Here is a 12,855-nt window from a genome sequence, read left to right as displayed (position 1 = left end):
GTAAAGCAATGCAATGAAATCTAATAATGGAGCTAAAAAACATTTATAAGAGTTTAATAAAGCATTTTATTAAAGCAATTGAAAACAGTCAAATTAAAGCGACAATGTATGTGCAATTACACTTATTCAGTTTGTTATCAGATCAAACTGCTGGTTTTGAATCAGGAAGACAATCAACGTTTATATAGCTTTTAATAAGTAAATTAATCATATTAGAGCAAACGGCGGAATAAAGCCGCATGTATCGATCTCAATGAGCTTTTTTCAGCACATAATTCGACATCCTGTTTTATTCAGCATTGTACACTGTTATACAGCATTTATTCAATATGTATGCTTATTTGTGACTTTGAATTGTTTGTTGGGTGGACTGCCCCAAAAATGCAAAAAGTGTGATAAAAGTGCACCTTTGCGTCAAATCGTTTTGGTGTCTTCGGAGCACTTATTGCTTGAATCATAAGAAATAAGTGCACCGAAGACACCACGACGATTAGACGGAAGCTCGCAGGTGAAAACGCGCTTATTAGTCCAGTTTGGTGTAAAATGCGCAATATTTATTGTGTATATTAATGATTTGCCACGTGCTTTACGGTATTGCTTAGTGTCGCGTTTTTGCAGATAATACTGTGTTATTCATTGCAGCTAAGGATTTAGATGATGCCGTTTTACACTTGAATGAAGATTTGCGTTCTCTAAGTAAAAGCAGTTGAAATTGAATACAAGTAAAACTAAATTTATGGTAATTTCGCAGAATCGAGTAAATGTGAACGTCTCTGTTGTAATTGATAATGAGACTATTGATCGCGTTCGCGAGATTAAATATCTTGGCGTGACTATTGATGTCAAACTTAAGTTCAACTCTCACATTGACAATGTCATCAAGAAAATTGCCAATCAGTATGGAATTCTTTGTCAACTGAAAAACGATTTAACAATTGTCAGCTATACAAATCAATCATCTCTCCTCTTATAGACTTTTACCCTTCTATTTTATTTCTGGTAAATGAAACACAAATATTGTGATTGCAGCGCTTGCAGAATAAAATAATGCGTTTGACTTTGAAATGCAATTGATACACTTCCTCAACTTTGATGCTAGAAGCCTTACAATGGTTTTCGGAGAAGCATAGAATTGGGTTATTTAAGGGTTGAGGTAAATGCATATTCGTAATCTGCATTAAAAATGGAACCCATACCCAAAATTTCATCAATTTTGGTACAATGGAACTATTTTAAATAAGAACGATTACATTTGCAAAAATCACCTTCTTCTTCTTCTTCTTCTTCTTCTTCTTCTTCTTCTTCTTCTTTCCTTTAATTAAACGTCGGTCTCTGTTCCGCAATCTAGTGCCAATCACCGACGGACATCGATTGCCATCCATTGACGACAATCGAATGTGCAGGAAGGCAGCTTCCACACCTGCGTAGGATATCGCACCCATTCACAACACACATGGGCCGAGACCAACGGCTTTACTTCCCTTCCTCAGAAAAATCCCACCGACCTCGGCTGGGATTGAACCCAGACCCATTGGGGTGTTAGAAAGCAGTCACGCTTACCACTACACCACCGGCACCGGCCAAAAATCACCTTATTACCGCCCCTCGGTGTCACTTTGTATGGGTGCGAGCTGTCATTTTGTCAGTTTAGTGTCAAACAGTGAAGTTATTATTTTGCTTTAAATCTTGGTTTAAAAATCGAGATGAAAGTGTGTGGGTTCGAAAAAAATATCGCTGTGCTCAGAAAACGAAGCTCTTTCAGATGATAAAAGCCAATATATTTTTCAAAATTAAAGAACCCAATTGTATATTTGAATATGGTGTTCATTTTAAAGTAGTTAACGGTTTGCTTCCTAGATAGAATTTAGTTTGGAGTACAACGAATGCTTTTTATGCGAGACAGTGACTTTTTTTTATCTAGTTCGTTTATTTGGTAGGCTTAATTGCGTTAGCTTCACGGAGCTGTTCATTGTTTTAACAAAATTTACTTATTTCTTTGTCGAGTACTATAGTCTACTGTCTAGCCGAATAGTCGCGGCTTACCCGAGGTACATTATCGAAGGATAGGATCAGGGGAGGAGCTTGGGGGTGGGGTTTCATTGTCTCATCGGAGCGTTGTAGCCAGTATGAACGGTAGTGTGGTGCGCCTGGCGTTCGACCGGCTATGGTGACCACTGGGCGACGATGAGACTCATCGAAACGGGGGGACAAGACAAACAAAAACTAATAAAGATAGACAAAAGCAAATGAATTACATTCTTACTCTAGACATTTGCAGAAACACACAACAGAAACAGCGGTTTGTGAAGTAGCAACATGTTAGAATCCAGGTTTTGAAAATACAGGGTTATTTTATAACATATGGCTTTATTTATGTATTCAAAAAAAAAAAATTGATTCTAAAAAAAATATATGATTTAAGACAATTAATACCGTTCGTTAATTTAAATAATGGTTTAAATTGATTCAAGCTGAAATTTTTTAAATATATAACGATTCGATGATGTTAGTATTATTATTTCAACTCTCTGTTTTTGTTGAATTGCCTAGTAATTTTTTTGACCTATATTCTATTCAACATTTTGTTTAAAATGAAACGTACTTTGTTTGGCTGACCTATGTTTTATTTTTCGTGTGGGACATAAGAACCATTCAAAAGGAAAAAAAAACTCTCCTCAATTTTGTAGTGATATCGTAATCCCTGTCCATATGGATGACAAAGTTGTGGATATTTTCCATCCACAAAAAAAAATCTATTTTATATGGTCTGGCCCCGCAGCGGTGGAAAAAAATGAAATATTTCACTTAACGCACGACGTCGTATTTTTAACCGTCTCGCATTTCCCTCGTTTACCCCATCTTTCAATTTATTAATTTATATACCTTTCCGAATCCTTGAGAACATCTTTCAAGATCACCGTCTTGCTTCCATCCACCACCACATCATTCGGTACATATATAGGTAATCCACAGCGCGGAGTGCGGTTTGTTTTGGTTCGGTCCCGATTTGTATGCCTATTTGTGTACGAGAAGCACATCGTTATATCGCGGCCAGCGTTGACGGTGCGGCGGATGGTATAAACATATGGACCATTAGATATTCGGCGTCTCAATCGTCACTGCGCAGTCGTGCTATTTTAGTCGCGCCGGGCGGCTGTCATCCTGGTCTTGTCCCCGTAGCACGGAACGGAAAACCGCGTAGAGGTTTGCGCCTGCAGTCTTGATCGCGATCGTAACGGTGAAAGTCGTTGTCGTGTTTGTTGGCTTTCGTGAAAGTGAATTCATCTCTTCCTTGAAGGTCCAAATACCGAAGGTTGTCAGTTTGTGCGAGTGGTTTTTATTTCTTTTTAAATGGGATTAATCTGAACAGGCCTTGACGGTAATTAGTGTGGTTGATGTTTGATGGGTTACATGCTGGCGAAGATAAACAAACCGGGATCAGCCGGAAGTGGAAAAAAAAGTGGGAAGATATAAAGTGTACAAACGACAACTGTTTTCTTTTCGGGTATTCCTCTATCTCTCGGTTGTGCTCTCAGCAGACGATAATGAACGAACATACATCTTGCGTGACAGTTAATTGAGTTGAACCAGAACATCTTGAACAGCAAGCACTTTGGTTGGATCTCGGTGTGATCACGTGCGTAGCGGGTGTCGGCAGGGAGGATTTGTGTTTTCTCCGGTGTCGTCGAAGTGATGGCGTCACGGCCTGCAACATCTGCGCTTGTTTTTGTCACACACGCGACATCCGGTGAATGATCAGAGAAAATGTGAAGAAATTGGCACGGGAAAGAGTGTTCTTCCTAGGAACAGCTACGCTGACGACGATGAAAACAATCAAGATTTCATCATAAATCTCAATCGTAGCAGGCGTTTCGCGTTTTGAGTTGTCTACTACTAATGTCGATCTTGGCAAGCGTTGCCGTTGGCTATGGCTGGCATAGTACGGACCGTCGTCATAGAGAAATACGGTTGTTTTGTCTGCTTCGTTCAAGATCGTGGGATGCACATTAGCTGAATGAAAAAGCCTACGCTTTTTGGGACGTCAAAAGTCCAACGAATTTATTATAGTAGACGTTGCGTTGATTGGTGTGAGCAAGAAAGAAAAAAAAAAACACTAACAGCACCTTTTGAATTGATAAAACGATCCGAAAAAATATTGAAAAACGTTCCTTAAAAAACTACAAGGGACAGCCGTATGGGGTTGTACGCAATGGTGACGTAGGACTACGTGGTCTTATATAATAAATGTTATTTGTTAACTGCAGTAGAAGCTTGTGTTTAGTGTAGGAATAGGAATTTGAGCGAGATTCACTCTTTTTAGTATGACTATGCTTGCCCTGAAAAGAACCTTTTGATTTGAATTTTAGCTGGGACATGTTCAGAAATTTAACTCTTTTGGAAAAGTTTGGTGGTCCTGAAGAGAGCCGATGGTAGTACAGGCTTAAAGTCTTTGGGAGATGATGATGACGTGTAGGTAGCTGGATCAGCACATAGGACCGGACAATCCCATATTCTTCGGTTCAATGTTTGGGCACTCGCAAGAGTCTCGGCCCGTCTGCTGCTGGACAGGGATTGAACTGGTGTCTGGAAGGTTGCAGAATATCAGTGTCCACCTAGCTAAAGCTCCTTCCCTTTTTTTAGTTTTCCTCGTTAAACTTCTTCTCTCAACAAGTTGGTAAATCTTAACCTTTAGCAGAAAGACGCTTAACACTTTTTTCGGCAAATTTATGATCCTGTTTCACGTTGGTTCTTCTCTATACCTGTTCAGATAAATTAGGATTTTTGATCTTATTTCCGTCCTACTAAGCACATACTGCACTTTACCTCTCTTTTTTAAAGGGTTTGAACAAAACATGGAATGTTTTCAACAGAGATTACTTTTAAATTTATTCACCTTTCCATACGTACCGTTGGATTCGATGAAGAATCAAACAATGTTGAGATATTATTAAAAAACTAACACTGTTTCTTCAATCTAAATTTGTCCTACGAGTTTCAATTCCGTCCTAACCGTCCTAACGCATTGAAACAACATTAGATTTTCTTCGTCCTACGGATGATGGTAAAAAAAAATGGATTTGCTAGAGGCGCTTCTTTTGTTTTGAGAACAATGAGTGTAAATATGGATACAATGCGCTGTAATAGGCTTCATCTTGTGGCTTATGAACTAACGGATCGGAACAAATGTGTTATTGTTTTGTGCATGGTGAAATCATTGATATTATTGATGATTTCTACTCGATAGAATGGAAATGGGCGATTACGACGAAGTAGCGCTCTTCCCTAGTACTTTTATTTATTTTCTCTACAGCGCTAAATCAAACGAGTAGAATCAAAACAAGATGTCGGTTACGCGCTCGAATAATTGAAAAATTCCATAAATATTTAATCGAATAGCTGGAAAAATCTTTACGATTAACGTTTCGTCTAGAAACGACTCTCTGATAACTGTACTGGGAAAGCAGCATATGCATGCACGTAGTTTTAGTAATTGATTTTTTAATTATTTTGAAGCTTTTGGACAATGCTTGACATTTACCACCTTTCAATAGTTTCTTGTTAAAAATCAAACAGAAATTGGTCCAGTGGCAGCCGAGTTATTAACGTTCAAAATCGTTCATAATTTCGTTACATGTTCCATTTTCGGTTTTCACAAAGTGTATCCCCATATAGAAATCACAGACGTAGTCCTACGTCAAAACATCCAAATGATCGATAAAACACCGGAGAAAATTTCAAAAAAGTGTGGATGATCCATAAAAATATCAATTTGATCCATATTTTAGTTAAAATTTATCAACACAATTCTAAAAATGTACCGCAAAATATCTAATGAATGAGCATTGAAATTGTACGAATTACCCATAAACATATTGTAAATGATCCATAAGAATTTCAGCAATGAACCTTAAACTAAAGAAAGTGATCAATAGGAAATCAAGTTTGCGCACTTAACAATATAGGCATGATCCATAAATTAGAAGTATTTTATTCATGTTGTAGACGACAATATTTTATAAATCTTGACCCATAAACCTTGAAAAATAGCTCCATTACTGCGTACCCGAGCAAAGCTGGAGATCAAATTGAAATCAAAATGTGCTGTTATGATGTAACTTATTTTGAATACTCCAGTTGATCTCATTTTGGTTGACTTAACGGTTAACACAACAAAAATGAGAGCAAAATTTTACATTGTTGAATCAAACGGAAAACTGATCCTGCTTTCAATGAAATCAATTAGATTACTGATTTTGCATTCATAATATTTAACTGAATACGGGTGTGGTTTAAATTGTAAGCATCCATGCTTCTAAAAGCTAAAAGACTTGAGTTAAAATCTCTCCGGACAGGTCACGAATGACCTGAAATGTGTTAAACAAAACGAATAGACAATAATTGTTAGTTCAACGACATATGAACTTATATTAAACTTTCAACAAGACGTTAACAGCTGAATTTGAAGTTAAGCTGCTTTCATTTAAAAAGTCTTGATGAAAGCACAATATAATATCAGACTTCTGCCGCGACAGTTGAAATCAAAATTAGTTTTCATTATGATAGGAACTGCAAACTTTAATATCGATTTGCTTGCATTTTGTTAACCGACTTTGCTCGGGTAGCTACTTTGATTTACTGTCCTGCCCGTGTTTTTTAGGTAGACGTGCGGAGGGACGGGCAAGCGTCTGGCATTAGATTCCAAAAGAAGCTTCTATAACCACCTTCTTAAGAATCTTCATATGAAAGCTTCTTTCAGAATCTTCTTAAGAAATACTTTCATGTATCGCTCCACTCTTCTGACAAAAAAAAAAACACAGAACAGTAAACCTGAGTAGCTACGCAGTAATGGAGCAATTTTCCGAAACATGAAAATATATGTTAATTGTATGGATCATACCTAGCGTAGGTGTTCCAATTATGGCTATTCGTTCCTATTATGGTGTGTTCTAATTATGGCCTATAGGAATTCAATAATCTAATATTAGAGAGCTCCGCTGGACGCACCTAGTCACGAAATTAGGCCTGTACTCGAAAAAAATGCACCAGACAAAAGTGTTCGCCAAAAATTTATTTTAAGTCGGATTTTCTTGAAACTTTCAGGGAATGAACTAATACATATGGACTATGTTTCGGCATAATTACTTCAATCAATTTTCTTTCCATCGCTGAAAGCCCGCACCTTTCCCTTAAGACCCCTCATTACATTTTGTGCAACTTTGGAGCCAACCTTTTTGGTCACTTTCATCCATTTTTTCTTCAACTCCAGCTCGTTCTTAACACCTTGGACGATTTTCGAACTTTGGCCTTCATTATGGCCCAAAATCTTTCCACCGGACGAATCTCTGGTGAATCTGTACCAATCCAACGTCGATCGCGCGTAATGGCATGATGCCAGGTCTGGCCAAAATAATGTCTCGCCTCCGTGAGACCGCAGGAAGGGCAACAGACGCTTCTGGAGGCACTCGGTGCGGTAAATTTCGCTGTTGATGGTATCCATTGTGATGTACGGTTTACTCAGTTTACCGCATTGGTATATGGCCTGCCAGAGCAAGTATTTTTTTGGCGAATTTGTCCACTTTCTTCTTCCTTATGTCTTCCGGAACATCAAACCGTGATTTGGCAACGTAGAACTCCAGCCCCGGTATCTGCTTTGCGTCTGCCTTGATGTAGGTTTCGTCATCCATAACCACATACATCGGTTTCGTTAACCACTCTCGATACAGCTTCCTTGCGCGGGATTTGGCCGCCGTGTTTTGAATACACGAAGCCCAGCTCGTTTCATGGTTTACTGAACGAACCAGGCGGACGCCTTCAGAGCAGCATCGCGAATCGAAAAGTTCGGATTACGCTTGAAATAATCCAACACCTTCAGGGCCTTCACAGGGTCAGCTGTCTTCGATTTTCTTCCACTTCCAGCCCGCCACTCGGTCGTGTTCTTGCTCAAATTTTCCATTCGCTAGATATTCGTGATCAATCATATAAACTTCGAGATTTTTTGGTTTTCAGAAAACCTTACCTTAATTCGAAGTGTTTCTGGTTAAATGACAAGGTCATATGGTATTCGGTCATTGCGAGAATGTGTATGTACCACTTCAATACTGTTACGCATTTGGCCACAAACGTTTGGTTGCTGGGTACATTGATAGAGCTTTGAGGATGATGTGGCAAGGCGAGCGAACGTTCAATGAAAATTAACGAAAATCCAAAAAAAAAATCACACTTCCATCGCAGTGCTGAATGCTAGAAAGAGTACTCAGATGTAGTCATCTTAACCTCTTTATTCATCACATTGATGTAAGCTACGCCAAGCGTCAAGCGCCGAAAGCAATGTTGCTGCTGCTGACGATGATGACGACCGACCGAACACCACCACACATGGTGCTTGAATAAGCACCGTTCGGCGAGACCGGATGGAATTCGATTTTGAAATCTGTGTTGTGTGTGAAAGCGTTTTTTGCAGGAAATCGGTGATAATTTTGATCACCATTGCAATAGTTGGACATTTGTGTAATTTTCAATAGTGACCCATTGAAAATTGATAAAGTGTTTATTTAAACAGATTCGTAGACAAATTTCCAATCGATTGGCTTGTTTAGAATTAAAATACATCCGCTATTGACAGAGTTATAAGTGGTCAAAACCTGACCACTTTTTGTAACGCAGTCAATTTTGGTTTTTTGAAATTGCACCCTCAATATGTTAGGCAGTGATGAAACGTCGCTAGAACTATTCCACAGCCGCAGACAGTAATGAGCAAAGGTGGGCGCACACTTTTTGCCTGTAGATTTGAAGACATACTTCAAATCTTCGCGTGCATCGTACGGGTTAGGCAAAAGGTGTGCGTTTGACTTTGTACTGTCACTCTCATTTTCAACTTCTATTCAATTTTCATACTGCCGTACTCTAACGGAACTATCTATCTACCCTCACCGCCGGTGGTGTAGTGGTAAGCGTGATTGCCTCTCACTCCAATGGGTGCCGTCGGGATTTTCTGAGGCATAAAATCTCTGATCACGCCTTCCTTCAGAAGGAAGGTAAAGCCATTTATCCCCGGTCCATGGGTCGATAGTCGATGTCGAATGCTGGTGACGACGATGAAGACATTGTTGGTGCAAATTCTGGAACAATTGATTAACTTCATTAGGGTACAGTTTCTCTGGCTTTGGTCAGACATATACCAATATTCGTTACCTGATAAAGAACTAGAATTTCTACCAGACCATGTAGCTAGATTAGGAACCGGGTAGCGTGGATCCAGAACCATGTGGAGCTCTTGGAATGCTGAAGACCGCATCCGGAGCCGAATGCTGGACAAGTTGTTCAATGATGGTGATTGCGATGAGGCCGTATATGTTGCGAATTCTTGCAGCTAGTTTTGATCAATGCATCCAGAACCATGTGGAGCGGTAGGAATGTTGAACAGTGTAACCGGAACTCGAAAAACGTTAATGTTCATTAGGGCGTAGTATCTCTCGCTTCGGCCAAACATATACTAGTATTTATTACCTGACAAAATAAATGGCATTCCTACCAAACCATGTAGCTAGATTAGGAACCGGAGAGCATGTATCCAGAACCATGTGGAGCTCTTGGAATGCTGAAGACTGCAGTCAGAACCCGAATGCTAGACAAGCTATTCAATGATGGTGACAGCGATGAGACCGTAGATAGAGCGAATTATTGCAGCTAGTTTTGGAACTGAACCACAGGAAGCGGTTGGAGTGATGAACAGTGCGACCAGGACTCGCAAAAGAGGGTGTTCATTAGGGGCGCAGTTCCTCTGGCTTCGGCCAAACATATACTAGTATGCGTTACCTGATACAATAACCGGCATTTCTACCAGACTTTGTTGCTATGGACCCAGAACCATGTAGAGCTGTAGAAAAACCGATGAGTGCAGACGGAACTCGAAATTCTTGCAGCTAGTTTGATGCCGGATAGCATGGATACATAACCATGTGGAGCGGTAGGAATGCTGACCAGTGTAGCCGGAACCCAAAAATCGTGGAAGTTCATTAGGAGCGTAGTATTTCTGACTTCGGCCAGACATATATCAGTATGTGTAACCTGACAAAATAACTGGCATTTATACCAGAATTTGTAGCTAGTTTGTGAGCCGGAGAGCATGGAACTAAAGCCATGTGGATCTCTTGGAATGCTGAAGAGTACATCCGGAACCCGAATGCTGGACAAGCTGTTCACTGATGGTAGCAGCGATAATATCGTAGATGGTGCGTAGTGCGGTTTCACTTGACAGCTTGCCTAGATGCCCCATTTTTATGACAATGAATTCTAGGGTGGTTCTTATTAGCATTAAAATAAAAAATCTAACTTTTTTGTTTGAATAAATTAAGGTATACATTCTTCGGCAAAGTTATAGCTGAGCTAATTTCAAGCAACTTTGTTGAAAAGAACCTTTTTTGTATCTCTTAAATTGGCCGATTCAGAGCTATTTTATTGAATTGAATTAGGGTGGCTCTTAAAAAAACAGTTGTTTTGCTCTAGTTTTCTTATTTCGAATTTCTCAGCAAAGGTGCCTTTAAATAACTTTTAGATCTTAAGAAGGCGCAAATGTTTGCTCCATAAAGCTTTTCAATATCTTTCGCCGATCAAGAGTTATTGACGTTTTCATACTAAAAATATGCACTTTTTAAATTTTAATATCTCTGGTTGGGGCAAAAAAAAAAACAGTTTTTTACGGCATTTGAAAGGGCTTATGTTATTCTCAATAATATGAAAAAATTGGAGGTATGTTATTTTTTAAACTCGTATAAAATCAATTTGAATTCATTCATATTTTTTACTTTATTTTTTTTTTATTAGAAGAGATACAGACAACAAATTCAGCTATAAAACATTCGTCTTAAAGAGTTTTAAAAGTCTCTAGAAGATGACTTTCATGATAAATTTCAAATAAAAAAGTTATTGGCAAAAGATGGATTTAATAGGACCACTCCACTATAGGAAATCAGGCGGACAAAAATAAGAAAATTTACTTTCTCGTACTCAGATTCTGGAATACTCTATCAATAGTAAACACTTTGACTAAGAAGTTCCCAAAATTTTAGGTGTCTACAATTTTTAGTTTCAGAGATATTCAACTTGAAAGTTGAAAAAATGCATACACTTTTTTCTTTAAAACAAACCCACATTAAAATATCATTTTATAATTTATTTAACTGTTGTTCATATGTTTTTACACACCATTAGAAAGCTTATGAAAAGAGCTTTCAATGAGAATGCAATGTAATATGATGAAAAATATTAAAATATAATAAAAATTAAAAAAAAATGATGAAAATAACAAGAAACACATAAAAATTAATTTTTGTTGGTCAGCCATTTTTTATTCCCAAACATTCCCAGGTAATTTTATGCTCCATGATCGAGATTTATGTGTATTTTATTGAGTTGAGAAAAAAAAAATCTTGCGCAAATTTGCGCCATTTAGATATAGAGCGTTTTCAAAAATTCGATTACATTAGCTGATTTTCTTGCAATAACATTATTTTTGCGTTACATATTCTCGTCAGTCTAAGCAGCGCGCATGCTTCTTTTTACATTGTCTCGTTCTCATGCACACAACTGAAAACCTTGTTTGTTTACATTGCTGCCTGCAGATTTATGTATTTAAATCGACCTAATTGTCCAAAATTGTCTATAATCGTTTTTACAACGCTCAACGTGACAATTATTGGCAGCTTCTTTTTCTTTGGCAGCCTTTCCATTTGATATACGTGTTAACCGGTTGTCCTGTTATCGGCGCCTCTAAATCAGCTGCATTATGAAAAAATCTGGCATGACAAATTTTTTCAGACATCAAAGTTATTGAGAGGGAACTCGACGAGTTTATGACAACAAAAAAACTGGAATATGCAAAATTGATTCTATTGAGTAGTTGGAGCATGGATGGTTCAACCGGTTATTCCCAGTATCATCAAACACTGCCAGACGAATGTCAAGATGATTCTGATGTCATCAACACTCTCTCCAATACGGTTATATGTGGCGAATAATTCGAACAAAATTATGTGGTTTAACCGCATGCCTCAAAGCATTCGGTTTTGTAGACCATTCATCCTGCAATTCGTAAAAGAGAGTAGAGAGATAATTCTTGCTACAAAACAAGACGTGGAGATAGAAATGCAAGAACTAATACCAGTGAAATTTGATCTATTAAACGGAAACACAATCTAAGTTGATTTTAAATTTGCACTAAGTATGAATGACGATAAGGTATTAACATATATTTGTGGTAGTTCATGAATGCAGAACTGTCCAATTTGTGGGGCAACTCCAAACGTAATGAACAACAAAGAAAAACTAGAAGAAGGATTTTTATCCAGCGTAGATACCCTAGTTTATGGTATATCTCCACTTCATGCATGGATTCGCTTCTTTGAATGTCTCCTGCTTATTTCGTATCGTATGGATATAAAGCAATGGAAAGTTTTACAGCCATGTAAAGAAGAGTATATACAAAGACAAAACAAGTAACGGCGCAGCTTTATGAAAAATTAGCAGTTAGAGTTGATCAACCAAGATCGGGAGGAGCAGGTATGAGCACTACAGGTAACGTTTGTCGACGAGGATTCGCAAATCCTCATCTTTTAAGCAGCGTTTTAAAAATCGAAGAAGAATTAATTGAGAGGTTTCGAAACATTTTAATTACTATCAACAGTCAGGAGCCAATCATTCCTGAAAAAAATTGATGTCTATTGCAAAGACACATACAGACTTTATGTTTATTTATATGATTGGTATAAAATTCCTGCAACCGTACATAAAGTACTTGCTCATGCTGGAGAAATAACAGTTCATTCGCCAGCTCTTCTTGGAATATTAGCAGAAGAA

General features: G+C 38.1%; 1 protein-coding gene across 6 annotated transcripts in view; it reads left to right on the top strand.

The window, feature by feature from the left end:
- Nucleotides 1-3,243: 3,243 nt before the first annotated feature.
- Alk (Anaplastic lymphoma kinase) overlaps nucleotides 3,244-12,855 on the top strand; it is a 72,125-nt gene continuing 62,513 nt past the window's right edge. For 3 of the 6 annotated variants that reach the window (XM_065235689.1, XM_065235692.1, XM_065235687.1), the window contains exon 1: nucleotides 3,247-3,379. The gene's annotated coding sequence lies outside the window, so the exon portion shown is untranslated. Of the gene's footprint in view, nucleotides 3,380-3,404; nucleotides 3,506-12,855 lie in introns of those variants that run through there. The other 3 variants (XM_065235688.1, XM_065235691.1, XM_065235690.1) reach the window with 3 other exon arrangements.

The sequence above is a fragment of the Ochlerotatus camptorhynchus genome, unplaced genomic scaffold, assembly GCF_037179485.1.
Source record: "Ochlerotatus camptorhynchus isolate MF236.1 unplaced genomic scaffold, CSIRO-AGI_Acam_v1.1 ptg000503l, whole genome shotgun sequence".
Taxonomy (NCBI): Eukaryota; Metazoa; Arthropoda; class Insecta; order Diptera; family Culicidae; genus Ochlerotatus; species Ochlerotatus camptorhynchus.
This window is presented reverse-complemented; position numbering and strand designations above follow the sequence as displayed.